Source organism: Cryptomeria japonica, chromosome 7, assembly GCF_030272615.1.
Source record: "Cryptomeria japonica chromosome 7, Sugi_1.0, whole genome shotgun sequence".
In the NCBI taxonomy this organism is placed as follows: Eukaryota; Viridiplantae; Streptophyta; class Pinopsida; order Cupressales; family Cupressaceae; genus Cryptomeria; species Cryptomeria japonica.
Window position 1 is genome coordinate 543891087 of NC_081411.1, and position 15606 is coordinate 543906692.

The window sequence follows — 15606 nt, forward strand, 5'->3', positions numbered from 1 at the left end:
CAAATCTTGTTAAAGATTACAAATGCATTGCTAGATGTGACCCAGTTAAGGGATTTCCCTCAGATCTGTTAGGATCTTCGCCTTGTTAGAAGTGACCTTGTTAAAGGATTTCAAACACTCATTCAGAATGTCACCTTGCTAGAGGGTTTTACAAATAAGACTATTAAGTCCACTCGGTTAAGAGATTTTCTGTCACTTTCTCAAAATAATAGTAATAAAAATCTATTTGCAACTTCACATCTAAAATGCTAAAGTAGATTCCTATTTGTTCAATACAATCTAGACATAGAACTAATTTTGTCTATCTGCTAGGCTTCTATACTCTATTATTCAAACAGGTCTTCAAGCTTCTGTGTTCGGTAATCACTATGTAGCATCCCTATGCATACACTTGCCCACATACATTGTTTATCAATAGTTTCCTATTTATAAACAATTAGGTAACCGCTTAATCTCCTTGATCACATTTCACATGATCAATCATAGCCATCAGATCTTCAATCTTGTCTAGGTTCAATGCATCTTTCAAACTGAAAATGTTTTACCCTCCTTTGGAACTTGCATACATTTCTTGGAACTTGTGCCATGGTATTGTGGTTCAATATGTGTTGTAGATCTTCATGTCGACTTTCCATTGCCTTAGATTCGTTAACAAACTTCATGCATGACTTGCCAATCATTAAATCAGTTCCAGCTCATCAGCTTCCTTCATTAAATAATGTATGCAAACATTTAATGCATTATGTTATACCTTAGTTACAACTCGGTTATAACTTGGTGAATACTAAACTTCACTCAGTAGACATTCCGCCTTCATCAACCGATAGCAATAACCTTAGGGTTTACTGACTAGGTTTTTTGCTTGGTAACATAGTATAGTATTAACCTTTACAATTTACAACATATGTATGATGTTAAAACAATCTAAACACCATGATCTCATCATTGTCTAACTCAGTAATAGTTGCCCATTGAATACCTTATTCATCCCCTTATTCATCATAATCTTTCTTGTGTCTTTTACTGACATCTTTATACTCTTTTAAATCATACTTCTCAAGATATGGCAACATCATACTGAATTAGAAAATCAATTTCTTGACATCAATGACAATAATAATATCAAAATAGTAAACATCCTTAATCAGTTATATCTATAATCATCAACAACCTTCTCAATATCCTTATGAAATACCAACAATCTTTCAGTGTCTATTATAATGCAATATTGCCAACACATGTGTCCAAGATAGCTGGACTCTGAGGAATCTTTCCTCTTTTTGCTCTCCTCCCTTCTTAGTGACCACATGACTAAGGAAACATGATCATTACTAAAGGTCACTCCCTCCAGGGTCTTTGTTTCCTTCCTTACTGCTTCAAGTACTAATGCATTTGCTATGTCCCATTCGGGGAGAATCAAGACTCCAGCTTCTGCAACCAACTTCCTTGTTTGCTCTGGGGTGATAGTCCCAAATTTTGCCAACATTTCTTGCTTTACATCTGCTTCAACTGCAGATGTATCTTTGTGAGGACATTCATTTTTCTTTTTCTCACATCTTACCTTGAACTGGTCTATATTTTTTCTCCAAACAAACTGCAAAAAAGACCTTGTTTTGAGAAAACGATCATCTACCAGAAACTCCTCACTAGCCTACTTAATGACAGGGTCCAGTTCTTTACCTATCAATTCCTCTACAATTAAGTCCATTTGGGAACTTGTTGGTTCTTCAGGAATTCCTTCTTGCAACTCCTCATAAGTGAGATAAATTTCCTCAAGACTTCCTAATTGCAATAGTTGCTCTGCTGCTACATGTTCATCTCGTACATGTGTTGGGGATTGGGAAGGAGAATACAAGGGCTCATCTGTCTCCACTTCTGCCCCTATTTTCTGCCTTTTAGGGGAATCTAGAATCTCATCCACATCTTCTAATGCCCCTTTTCCTTTTGAAGTAGAAGGCTCCTCCCTTATTGGCATTAGTACACTGTACTTTGATCTTTTCTGCACTGTATATATTCCTAGAGATATCATCTTGGCATAGGAAGGGTTGGCTAAAACTAGTTTGGCCTTTTCAGGATTGGCTTTCATCACAGCCTCCTTCTTCTCCTTCAGAGTTTGCATTAAATCCTCAAAATAATCTACCAAAAACTTAATCTTTTCCTAAAAAGGATGAAAACTAACCAAAGGATCATAATTGTTGTCAAAATAGTGAATGAAATCCAAAGTTTTCTTAAAGGCTATCCATTTTTCCTTCCTAGCTTCTTGCTCAGCTAAATTGAACTCATTCCTTATTAAATCCTTAGGGAAGTGAAGCCGGTGTGCTTTACCTTTACATATGGCCCTCTTCTTAAACATACCATTAAAGAAACCCTCCAGATCAACAAACCTTGCCACTACAGTAGACAACCTATATGGCTGAAAGAAATCATCAAAATGTGTCCAACCACCCTTGGTGATTACAAACTGATGTGCTATGATAATAGTTCATAAAATTGTTCCTTTCCCCCTATTTGTCAATTCTGCTTCTTGCAAACCACTAATTTCCCTCAAGATCTTAGCAATCCCTATCTTCAATGGGACTTGATAGGGGAGCAAATATGGAGTTCCTCTAAAACCATAAACTCTGAATATAGTAGAGATAGGGCATAAATTTATATCCCCCTAGTTGTGCACAATTTTGATGCCTTCAACAAATTCTTTAGGCCTAAGGAATTCAAGGAGAGTTTTAGGAATCCTAGGGTTATGTGGGCACAAGAGGATTTTAAGCCTAGATGCAAAACATCTATCAAACTTCCAGTAACTTGCATCTTCCCTATCCGAAGATAGAATTGTGCTCCATAATTGAATAGGCATCTCCTCTCCATCCTTTTTCTTGAGCAGGTCTATTTCATTAGCAAAATATTTAGCACCTTTAAATAAAAACATGTGCATAAGGAGAGAATACCATCCAAAAGGTTTGTCCACCTCAGCATTCTTTATCCCTATCAGCCCCTCATGAATGGCATCATTGAGATAAGGTGCAAAATCAAAAGTCACTGCCAGAGATGGGTTCAAAATTTGTGCTATCATGAGCATATAGTGGGTTGGCATAGTAATTTATGTATCTTCACCAAGAATCTGACATAAGGACCAATACATTCCTTTAGCCCTCAAAGTAAATAGGTTTAATGAGAAGGGTTCCATGGTGCTCAGGCCTACTACTATCAGTCCTCCTATTTTAGCAAATAATTCTTTCAAGGGTCCATTTCTAAGATGATCTCTTTGTGCCTCGTAGACCTTCACCAGCATTTCAAAATTAATTGGCTCCAAATAATTTGATGCCTCAATGAGTCTGAAAACTCTCCAGAACTCATCATCATTTATTTCAATTAGAGACCCACCATTTACATTCTTCACAATACTATTATCGGGATCATAATTATTTGCAATTTGGGTTAACATGTCCATGTCCATAAAAATCCCAAGGATTATAAGCTTCCCAACATCTGATTCCCATATGCTATTCATTGGAGCAGGGAATTTCTCTGGCTAAACCCCACTTTGAAAATTCCCAAACCTGCCATTCCTATCTAGGGATCCCTCAACCAATTCCCTTTATCATATAAACCATCACCAATTCTCATGCGGGAAGATTTAGTCACTGATTCTTTTATTTTAGCTAAAGTATTATTGGACCTAGTCAATTGCTCTAAAAAATCATCACAAATAGCTCTCTCCTGATAATCAACCTTCCCCTTGAATTCTTTTCATGGTGCCATCTCATAATTATACCCATTTTAATGCAATTTCAAATAGATTATTTGAGAAATCAAACACCTAATGATACCAACCAAACTGTAATTGTCAACAATTACAAAAACTTACTTGTTGCCTGAGAAAATTCACTCTGTCCACTAGTTCCTCTACAAGATTCCTTGAATGCAAGCCAAAACTTCAACTCATGTAAGAATTATTATGGAAATTGAGTATTTATTAGAACCAATTAAGCCACATGCTTCAACAATTAATTCATAAATCGAATTCAAATAAATGGCTTCAATGGACAACAAAATTTCTCTAAGTGTTATGCCTTTTCATTGTTTCGCAAAGGGTAACCATCAGGCACCTTCAAATTGTGAAACAACGCGCACCATCAATTCATGCAAAACTTGCATGTTCTTTACCTTACCTGAGTCATCATCCCTTAAAACGGGCCCCACCACCTTTTCGCTATTTCATGAAGGGTAACCATCGTGCACCTTCACATTGTGAAACAATGCGCAGTGTCCGATCATCAACTAACTGCTTGACCTTTATTATCCACCATAATTGTTTGTCTTTACAACCGAGTGTAACTTCCACCGCTAGTGGTTTTTCACTATTTTGCAAAGGGTAACCATCGGGCACCTTCGCATTGTGAAACAACACATGACGTATGATCAAGAACTAGATGCTCGGTCTTTAGCTACTTTAGCCTTCAAAGTGGGCTCTTTGTGCAAATTCACTCATCTGCAAACTTCCGGCAAATATCTCCACGTGTCTATCACTTATTAGCTCAAGAAATCTGTTGAGCTCCACCTTCTAACCACCACATGTCTTACCAAACCATGGATTCAATCAACATTGCCACTTTATTGAATGGAACAACTAAAAATCCATTTGGAGCCACGCATCCTATTGATAGATCACACTCTGCTTCATCTACAATCCAGCTATCCTACCACCTATTCTGTCATGTAACAGCCAACTCCTTTTCACTGTTTTGCGAAGGGTAACCACAATGCACCTTCACATTGTGAAACAACGTCTGTCGTTAGATCATCTTGGAGATGCTCAATATTTACCTTGGGAGCCGCTTACCTACCGGGTCCACCACCTTTTTGTTGTTTCATGAAAGGTAACCCTCGTGCTTCTTCACTTTGTGAAACAATGTGCATTGTCCGATCATCTTGGAGATGCTCGGTCTTTAGCTTGCCTTTCCCATACGTACCTTTTTGCTGCTTTATGAAGGGTAACCATCTTGCACCTTTGCATTGTGAAACAACATGCATCATTGGATCAACCGCAAGATGCTCGACCTTTACCTCGGGAGCCGCTGACTTGCTTGGGCCCACCTCCTTTTTCGCTGCTTAGCAAAAGATAATTGTCATGCTTCTTTGCATTGCAAAGAAGTGCGCATCATTGGATCAACTAGAACTTGCACAATCGTTACGAAACCTGATAGACAAATAAAAGTGAAATAAAGCTTAGGAAAAGGGGGATAAGACAAATAAAATGTTATAACCCACCTAAGCAAAGGCCTTAAAAAGGGACCCCCTTTCTAATGATGGACTGACCCTTCCACTTAAGTGGAAAAAAGGTAATGAGGAAACATAAGTGCAAGGCTTACAAGATAAAAAATTGAAATTACAAAACCCTAAACCCTTAGAAAAATAACCCTCAGAGGCAAATGAAACACTGAAACCTTGCAAACTATACCGGATTGAAAGGATAAAATCCCAACACTCAAAATACTAACAACACCTGTATTGGAGGAATAGTGATGGGATATTACTACTTTGCCTAGATGAATCCCAAGCTGAGAGGGTTCTAAAAGAGATGCATAGTGGGGTGTGTGGAGGCCACTATTCCGCTAAGACTACTACTTGTAGGATAATCTGAGCAAGGTATTATTCACCAATTTTGTTCAAGGATGCTCATAAATATGTTCAAAAATGTGATCCTTGTCAAAGGTTTTCTTCTAGACTAAGGTATGTTGGTGCTTTTCCTTTGAATTTTTTTATAGTTGAAGCCCCTTCTATTCAATGGGGCATTGATTTTATTGGAGAAATAATAGAAAAATCAAGCAGGGGTCACAGGTGGATCTTGGTGGCTATAGACTATTTCACCAAGTGGATTGAAGCCATACCTACCAAATAGACCACCAGTAAGGTAGTCAATAATGATCTGATGGATAATATAGTGACAAAGTTTGGTGTGCTAGCTAAAATAGTCATGGACAATGCTATGTGCTTTATATCTGAGGAGTTTGCAGAATTTTATGCCAATTATGGAATTATTATGTCATACTCTTCACCTTACGACCCACAGGGAAATGGCTAGGTAGAATCAAGCAATAAAAGCCTCCTCAACATCACCAAGAAGATCCTAGAGGAAAATAAAAGGTCCTGGGATCAAAAACTCAAATTAGCTTTATGGGCTAATAGGGTGACTATAAAAAGGCGACTGGTACATCCCCTTTTGAGCTAGTTTATGGAGTGAAGGCTAGGTTACCTGTGAACAGTTTGCTTCTAGTTTACCAATTTTTGCAGATTGAAGAACTTGAAATGTCTAAACCCATGGAAGAAAGAATGATTTAGTTGGTAGAGCTGGAGGAAATGAGGACTGCAGCCCATAAAAGGAACATAAAACTTCAATTACAGTCGAAGTACCTTTTTGATAAAAGGACTAGTGCAAGAAAGTTTCAGATTGTAAAGGCAAGCATAAGAAATTTGAATAATTGTGGACATGCCCTTTAATTGTTTGTGATATCAATGGAAATGATTCATACTTATTGCAAAAAATGAATGGCGAAGTACAAGAATTTCCAGTGCATGGACAATTCCTAAAATATTACTTCTCTTGATCTATTTCAGTCCATTCCTAGTAGTTGTAGGCTATATATATTTGCTTTCAATTGTGTGTTTTTTCAATAAGGAGCCCCTTGTTTGGAATTTAGGAGAAGTCATTTGTTCCTAAGTGGTCTGCATTCCAAAGTTTTTCTAAATTCTTGTGTTGGTCTTGCATCCAACCATCCCCAGTCAGAGCCACTGTTGGGACCTATAAAATTTTGATGAATTTGGGAGGCCCATTTCTAATTTTTGCATCTTCTATCAAAGGAATACCTAATGGGTCAGATCAATAAGGATTCATTTCAAGAAAGGACAAAAGAAAACCCAATTTGCATCCTCCCCTCATGCTAAAATTCCAAGTAAATGCAATTGGTTGGTGTATTGCTAGTGCCCCTACGTGGTTCTTGAAGAGGATCAGAAACCTTCAAGAGAAAGCAAATGGCAAGAGTCACGTGATAGAGGAAAGGACCCAGAGGGTTTTCAAGAAAAGGGTCAAGTGTAAACCATTTATCCCACATTGGTGGTGGGGAGGACTGTTTTAGCATTTAAATGTAAATCCGCACACATTCATAGTGTCAAAGCTTAAGGGCTTTTAACAAGGAGCTATCTCACTGACCTGATCGACCCCACGTGCATGCACGCATCCTGAGGCAACCAAATTTTATAGTAGAAAGCCAAAATAACTAGCGAGCAAGTCAAGGTAGATCCAACAGTGATCGCAACTGATCCAACGGTGGTCACAAAGGGAAGTTGCTCATTAGAGTATCCATCGTGACTAGGTGACAAGTCGGGCCCAGGTCCAGTGGAGGGTCTGACCTAAAGTGACGTGGTGACAAGTGGTGTCTGGTTGGATCCAAAGGTAAATGAGTGATTGACATGTGGTGGGCCCCATAGAAAGGGTGAGCGGCAAAGACCAATTCAAGACCACATGACTTAAACCTAGTCTCCAGCTCGCTAGCATAAAATGCTAGCACCCAAAAGACTCGAGACCATGCAAGTAAGAAGATCTACAAATGATCCAATGGTGGTCACTAGGTCACGATGAGAACTGCTAGTTGGCATATCCCTTGAGACTTCATGACAAAGAAGAGCTCCATTCCTACGGTAAACCATGGCCAGCTAGTTAATGTAGGTAGTTAAGGTAGGCAGTTCATTCTGGCGATTAGTGGGGTCATGTTAAGGTGTCGGAGTGGAGAGCTTGAAATGAATACCCTCGTGATAGGTGGCACCCAATTGTGAACTCTAGAGCCAATCAAAGGGTGCCACATGGTGACACCATGGCATAAAATAGAGCCACTCCAAAAGAGATAAGGATCGAGCAAGTTGAGAAAGATCCAATAGTTAATCGAGTTGATCGAATAGTGCTTGCTATACCATGATCAGAAGACGTGCAATGTTTATTCGCCATGACTTGGCAACCAAGTGCTGGGGCCCACAAAGAGAGCAAATCAAAGTTGATCAGATGGTTATGGTTTCATTTCAGTCATGAGTCCAGGTTGTACTGAGGTGGCAGGATTGGGACCCCAGAGCCAATCAGAGGATGCCACATGTCGGGCCCGTTAGAAAAGAAAGTGATAGAGGCGAGATAAGGTTCGAGCAAGTCGAGCAGATCAACAGTGATCTAAAGGAGATCAACAACTATCACCAGGTCACAACAAAAGGTTGCTCAGTGGCTAATAGTCATGACTTGGTGACTAAAGGAAAAAGTGCCTAGAGAGAAGGCCTCCTGATCCATTGGTTCCAAAGAAATTTAAATATTCAAAAGAAACGATGGCAGAGATGTACAGCTCCCATAAGATATTGCTTCAAGATGAAAGTGGGTTGGTGAGAGGTACTCAAGGCAATGTATAGAAAACATAATGGTGTGTGGCTATGTGTTTTCTTAAGATAAGAATGCATCAATGCTCTGGAATAAGATGATCCACCAACATTATGAAGCTATCAGTTGTTGCAATCATTTTTGGGTAATAGGAGCCTGCCCTTTCGACCATATTCCAAGTGAATACCCAATGAATTAATGAGGCACACATCCCAGAAGGAATGTTAGATCTCTCCCTCAACTGCAATGGAACTTCTGCATTAAATGATTGTTAGGGTACAATTTTTCTTCTAGGTGGTTTGAAGCTTGTTGCATCCTGATTTCTATAAAAAGATAGCAAGGCTACCTAGAAAAGGGGACACAATTTTGTAGCTAAACTCTGGCAAAATTAACACAGGCCTTTGTGTTAGCAATTTCTGAGTCAAATATGAAGTACTTGTAACCTTCTGATAGAGGAATGAAATATATAGTCCAGAGAATTTAAACTCAAACTTATATTGTCTATGTGTCATTGTATTGGTGTTTATTCCATTTAATTAGTCAAGGATCACTTATTTGAATGATTTGCTAGGCATCTAATGATGTTGTTTTTAGTCATTTTCTCAAGGAGGAAAATATAAATATACTTGAAACAAAATCATTGATATCAGTACTTTTGGTGTGGATTGGATGATGAAGTCTAGTGCAGATTGGGACTCTGTATATGTCAGGCATATTCGGGGTTAATAGATCAATAATTTGGGATGTGTGTATTAGTTTCTCTTGTCAAATTGCAGTATGTTATAGATGACTTTGTTGCCCAGATAAGGCACTAGTTTATCTATTGAGTCTTTGGGTGCATTTTGTGATCCTGTTCAAAAAACAAAATCAACTTTCCATTTATGTTTTAGTTGTACTGGTCAGTAAGGAAAATTTGCAGGAATTCACGTTGGTTTCTTGCAAAAAATTTAATATTCTTAGGAGAAAATAGTCTTAAAGGGTTCACCTGCCCAAGATTTTATAAGCTTAAAGTGTACGAGGTTTTCTAAGTCTGGAACCTCATATTGTTGTCTTTATTTCAAACTTTTTTTGTTCTCTTCCATTGCAGCACAAAGGCAGTAGTTTTCACTTTTCAAGATAAGGAACAAAAGTTTTCAAAATGGAGAACAACATGATAAAATCCTTGATAATATGCATTCAAAACATGATAGAACAATACACTGGAGAGAAGTGGGTTCGAATTATATATTTATTTAATAATTTAGATGTCTCTATAAGAATACAATCCATACATAAATCCTTCAAGAACCTACAAAAATTACGGACACGAGACTCTTTCCATTTTGCTCTATAAAATAACCTCTTATAACACTTTTGTTTCCCCTAGACTTTTCTATTTGGATGCAAAAATACAGAACACTCAAGGGACCAAAAATCCGAACCCCGTCTCATAGCCCTAAATTCCTTTTTATTAAAAAAAGGGAGCAAGCAAGCTTCAAGCTAGAGGAGACACCTATCATCTCAGAATGAATACACATAACTGCATTTTGTTATACAAACATTCATCCTCGAACTCACTTACACGGGATCAATGTAGTACCCCTACTCATTTGAACTCATTAGACTCATATTTTATTATTGGTTGTTTTCAGTGGATACATTACCATGATATATTATTCAGATTTTTATGACATTATGCTTTATCTGGAGATGAGATGTATAATTTATTTGTAGTATTTTAGTATTTGTGATTTATGGCATTTTATGGATTATTGCTATGGACTGACATTTTACTTTATCTATGCAATGTGTAATTATATGTTGTGTGTTTGCGAGTGTATTGGATGCAAGGGGACGATTTTCCTTCACTCATTTCGGTGAGACAGGGAACGTCGCGACTCTCCTTCATCGGTGTGTATGCCATGTTTTCTATATTGTATATATATGCATGTGTGGTTCGGTGATGCAAGATATTGCAGGTACAAGTACCGGATAGGTACAGGGTATCGTCTCCACCTGGCTTCACAAGTCTGAGTGTGCCTTATATTTTCCGATGAAAGTGGAGGAGATAGTAGTTGACCCTATTTTACTCAGTTACACTCGTGTGAGTGTTGTCAGTTGGTCGTCTAGTCAGTTTGTTTGGCCTTTGTATTTTGTCGTTTGATCTTTTTATGAGTAATTGCTTGAGAGTTGTTTAATTTGAGTGTTTTAGTGGATTTAATTAATTAAGTTTATGAAATTATCTCATTATTGTATTGTTTATGCATTGAGATTATAAATTTATTTAATTAAAGAAATTATTAAATTAAGCTGCAAGATATTATAAATATATTTTATTTAAATTTTAGTGAAAAAATAAATTAGATTAATTATATTTATTGTTTCCTAGAATTTTAAAAAAAGAAAAGAATAAACAAATAAATAAAAGAATAAATAAATAAAAGAATAAAAGAATAAATAAATAAATGAATAAAATAATTAATTGGAATTAAAGTATTGTTTTAATTCTTTATTTAGAAAAAGAATTAATTGGAATTAAAATATTGTTTCAATTCTTTATTTAGAAAAAGAATTAATTGGAATTAAAGTATTGTTTTAATTCTTTATTTAGAAAAAGAATTAATTGGAATTAAAGTATTATTTTAATTCTTTATTTAGAAAAAGAATTAATTGGAATTAAAGTATTGTTTTAATTCTTTATTTAGAAAAAGAATTAATTGGAATTAGAGTATTGTTTTAATTCTTTATTTAGAAAATTAATTAATTGCATGAGAAAAGAAAAGAAAGAATAATGATTTTTAATTATTGCATGTTAGCTTATCTTTTGTTATAAAATTAGAAAAGAAAATAAAATTACTTTTATTCTAAATTTAGAAAAGCTATTGAACCTAAAATTTTAGTTTAAATAGGGGAATAGGTCTTTATTTTAGATACACGGGAAACAAGTCAAGAATTTAGGTGAAGAAATTTATTGGAAGCTTGTTGAAAAGATTAGGGCTCTTCTACAGATTTCTTCCAGGAAAGCTATACCAGGTTGGGTGGCTTCTTTTGATTGTTGTTTTAAGAAAATATTTTATTTCTTTTGTGTTAAGATGTTTGTCAAATGTAAAAGCTTATCTGATCATTTCTTATTCTTGGCTAAAGTCCACTCCTGAAGTTAATTTCTAGTTTGTGGAAAGAAGTTACTACCTGGGTGTTTGTAGATTAAATTTTGAGAAAATTGGGAAAAGTTATTTTGACGAATTTTGCCAAGATTTTTATTGTGCATGGAACTCTATGATATTATTAGTTATTATAGAAATAAATTTAATTACTAATTAAATTTATTGTATTATTAAAAGTTAAGGGAAATCATTTTATTATATTATTCTGGAGATATTATGTATTAATTAATTTCCTTGTAAATAAATTTGATTGGAAATAAATTTTGGGTGAAAAGAGAATTTACTTGTTTTAGATTATTGTATTTAAAAAAAACAAAAAAAACAATTAATAAAAAAAAAATTAATTAAAAAATAATAATAATTTAATTAAAAAATAATAATAACAATAATATATATATATATATATATATATATAGTTTTTTTTGTGGTTTTAATTATGTTATTTTGGAAATGAAAGATATTTGAAAATTAAATCTTCTTTTTATTATATATTTTAAGGTGATAAAATTATATAATATTATATTCATAGAATATATATATATATATATTTATGTAATTATATTATATTATTATATATAATTTTTAATTTGGAATTTAATTTAGATTATTTATAAAATCTAATCGAGTTTATTTGTAAATTAATCATGAACATATAATTAGGGGGTTAATTTTTATGTGATTGATTTAACCTTATTGGATAAATGACAAAATTGATTTCTTTGTATTAATATAGTTGTATTTTATTATTGTCTGGAAAATCTTTAATTGCAAGTTATTTGTGCTTTTGGCTATTTTAAGAAAAGATTGCATGTATTAGGATCTTGTGTAAATGGTGTTTGCAGTTAAGCTTAATTTCGTTGCAATTCTGATTGAGTTGTCATTGTGTCCTATGTTGTTATATTTCCTTGGTCAAGTGTTGTTGTATAACCTTATTGATGTGAGCCATTGTGTGTGTTTGTCCAAATGGTCAATCTTGGGTTAGTGATTATGTATCCTTCACCTGTGCTTTGTCAGGATTGTTTATGGTTGTTTGTTTCACCATAGAGTTCTCGTAGAGAGAGACATTTCCTGTTAGTGTTCTATGAGAGAGAGTGGCTTTCGAGCAGGGGCTGTGCCCAAAGTGGATGATAGAATAACCTGTCAAAAGTTAGTTAAAAAGTGATAACATAATAATATATTGGGAGGGAGTGAGATAAATATTAATTAAGATAAGTGTACCTCGTGCATAGGTGAGTGCTTGTATAGGGCTCATAATGTTACGAGAAGGCCTGGAATGGCAAACTTACCACCGTGTCTTCACGAAAGGATTGGTAGGGTCTGCATGAGACTTAGTTGGAACTGGAGGCTTGGGAGAGGTTACCAGGAGAAACCCAAGTATGGGGGCCAGGACCTATGGAGGCTGTACCATGGTAACCATCAAGCTATGCGATGACACTCTCTCCTTAGAGTCACTAGTGTTTTGTGAGTTGTGTTTCATGGATGGTTGCAGAGTCTTGTAGTCCTTTTTGTACTTGTCTTACTTTGCTTGCTTGAAGGTTTTCTACTATCTCCTAGCACGGTGGGGTGGTTCCATTTCGGGATCATATGGTCAGGTGGTAGTGTCACTTCCCATCGGATGTTCTAGATTGTATCTTCAGGCGAGGAAAGGCTTCGCTGGTGTTTCTTGGTTCATGGTTCATGTACCAGCTCTTGTTCGAGATCATTGTTCAGTTGAGACCTTGTGGTCATTGTATCAGACTTTTATGTAACCTTGATATTGTAACTTTGTAACCCGTGGTATTATTGGAAGCCATGTATTTATGGATATTGTAATATTATTATGTCAGTGAAATGAATGTTATTGTTTGATCTTATGTTTAAATGGTTTATGGAAATTGGATACATTGGAATACTTTTATTTCTTTATTATGAAATTTGGCTGTATGTGTAGTTTTAAAAGTAAGTATTCAATTTATCTAATTAAATAGATTAACTATGGTATTAATATAATCTATGAAATTAATCTTCGTTGGTTACCCTTAGGAAAACTTATGATAGACTTCCGTCGTGTTAATAAACATGCAATGGTTATAGTTAGTGCACTTAGTCTTTAACAAAAAAAAAATTATTTCACCCTTTAGTTGCCTAGTTGTGTTGTTTCCTTTAGGGTTCTTGGTAGGGCATTACAATCAAAGTATGCAACCACCTTCTTCAAAACTCATGATGAAAAATACCATCATCTTGTTATACAAGTTCAAAAATATCTGCCACCAAAGACAAAAATAGTTACACAAATTGTTTACAATTTGTATTCATCATTCAGATATATGCTACTCCACACACTATAGTCTTCATCGGATGGCCAATTCAAATTCACGACTTCATCAACTTTTCTCTTGTATGGAATATACTTAATGGCTACTTGGTTTTCCTCTCTTTCAAAAGTTTCAAAAAATAATCTTTTAGCAATTATTTTATCCATGCTATCCTCCAGCATATCCATATTTAGCCCTTCACAAGTCATTTCTACCTAGGTATAGATGACTCTTTCTGACTCTTCCTTCCAAAATTGTAAAGGCTTGACTGCCCCTTCTCTATCTTCAATATCTGGCAAAATAGTTTGTTCTAATTCACTAAAACTCTTCATCCGTTCCCTTACTTTTCTTTCTATATTCTCTTGCAAAATTTGGGCTTCCTGCATTGATTTTACCAACAAATATGTTGGTTGGAGTGCATGTGGTCTCTCGGCATGAAATTTAGAGGCCATGGACATCATCTTGAGCTCATTTCCTCTTTGCAGCCATTTTGTAAACAGGGGAATTTCCACTTCTTTATCATCATCAAACTTTTGAATAGCATTAAAGAGTAAAGAATATAAGCCATGGATACTATTTAACCTACTATCAACTTTCTCATTCAAATGAGTTAGCACTAAACTAACTATATCCTTTTGCTGCTCGACTAATTGTTTTTCTGATTCTTTCAGTTTATTTTCTAACTCAACAATCTTGTCTAAAAGCTGAGACTCATTTGGTTTAGTTGATCTTGTAGTATCAATCTCATCATCATCATCATCATCATCATCATAGGGGACCAATGCTATACCAGGGACATCAGTACTTGTACTTAGTTGAACTACTTCTCCTCTCTGGACCATAGGTGGTGACCTATATGTCGATGGCTAGGATGGGCCTGTAAGTGAAGGATAGGAAACCTTTATTTTTCCTTTCTCAAGGATTCGCACTCTCGTTTGCAACTCCACACACATTTTCTGAGATGTATTATAATCATTAAAAATCTTGTCAAACTTTCTTATCATCTTAGCCTTCTCTGAAGCTTCCTTTTTTGTGCTCTCATGTGCCATCTTAGCAACATCAACATTTAACTTTGTAGCCTCTACACTTGATGTGTTAGATGCTCTTTTTATAATTAAGGTTCCCCTTAAGTTGGGGTTTAAATCATTGATGTTAGGCTTCCTAGGTCCTTCCTCTAGTGCCCATATTGCCAAAGTTGCATAATCATCTGCAAAATCTGATCCTCTTAATGCTAACCTTGCTTCTTCTTTTGGATTGGAAGGTTGACCATTTGATTTCCTAATTGTATCAAATACTACTGCATCTGCTATGTCCCATTCTGGAAAGATCAAGACTCCAGCTTGATTTACAGTTTTCCTACCCTCATCAGGAGTTATTTTCTTAAACTCTTCCTTCATTTCACTCTTTACTTCCTCTTGGTTTTCTTGATCTGATCTATTTGACTTTCGGGCCTTCTTCTTAGTAATTCTTCTTTTGTATTCCTCAATCTTTGTCTTCCATACTAACTATAAAAAGGCTAGGCTCCTTACAAAAGAATTATCCTCAAGGAATTTATCACATGCCTTATTTCTTGCATCTTTGAAGGCTTTACCCTAGATATCCAAGGGAGTAAGATCCATCTCCAAAGTAGGAGGCAATATAGGAATGCCAAATTGCATTTTTGTACTTGTTGCAATAAACTTGTCTTACTCCATTTGTTTCTCACCCTACCTTAATGGCAAAAAAGATACAGCTGATGGTGAAGGACTTCTGTTAGAATCTT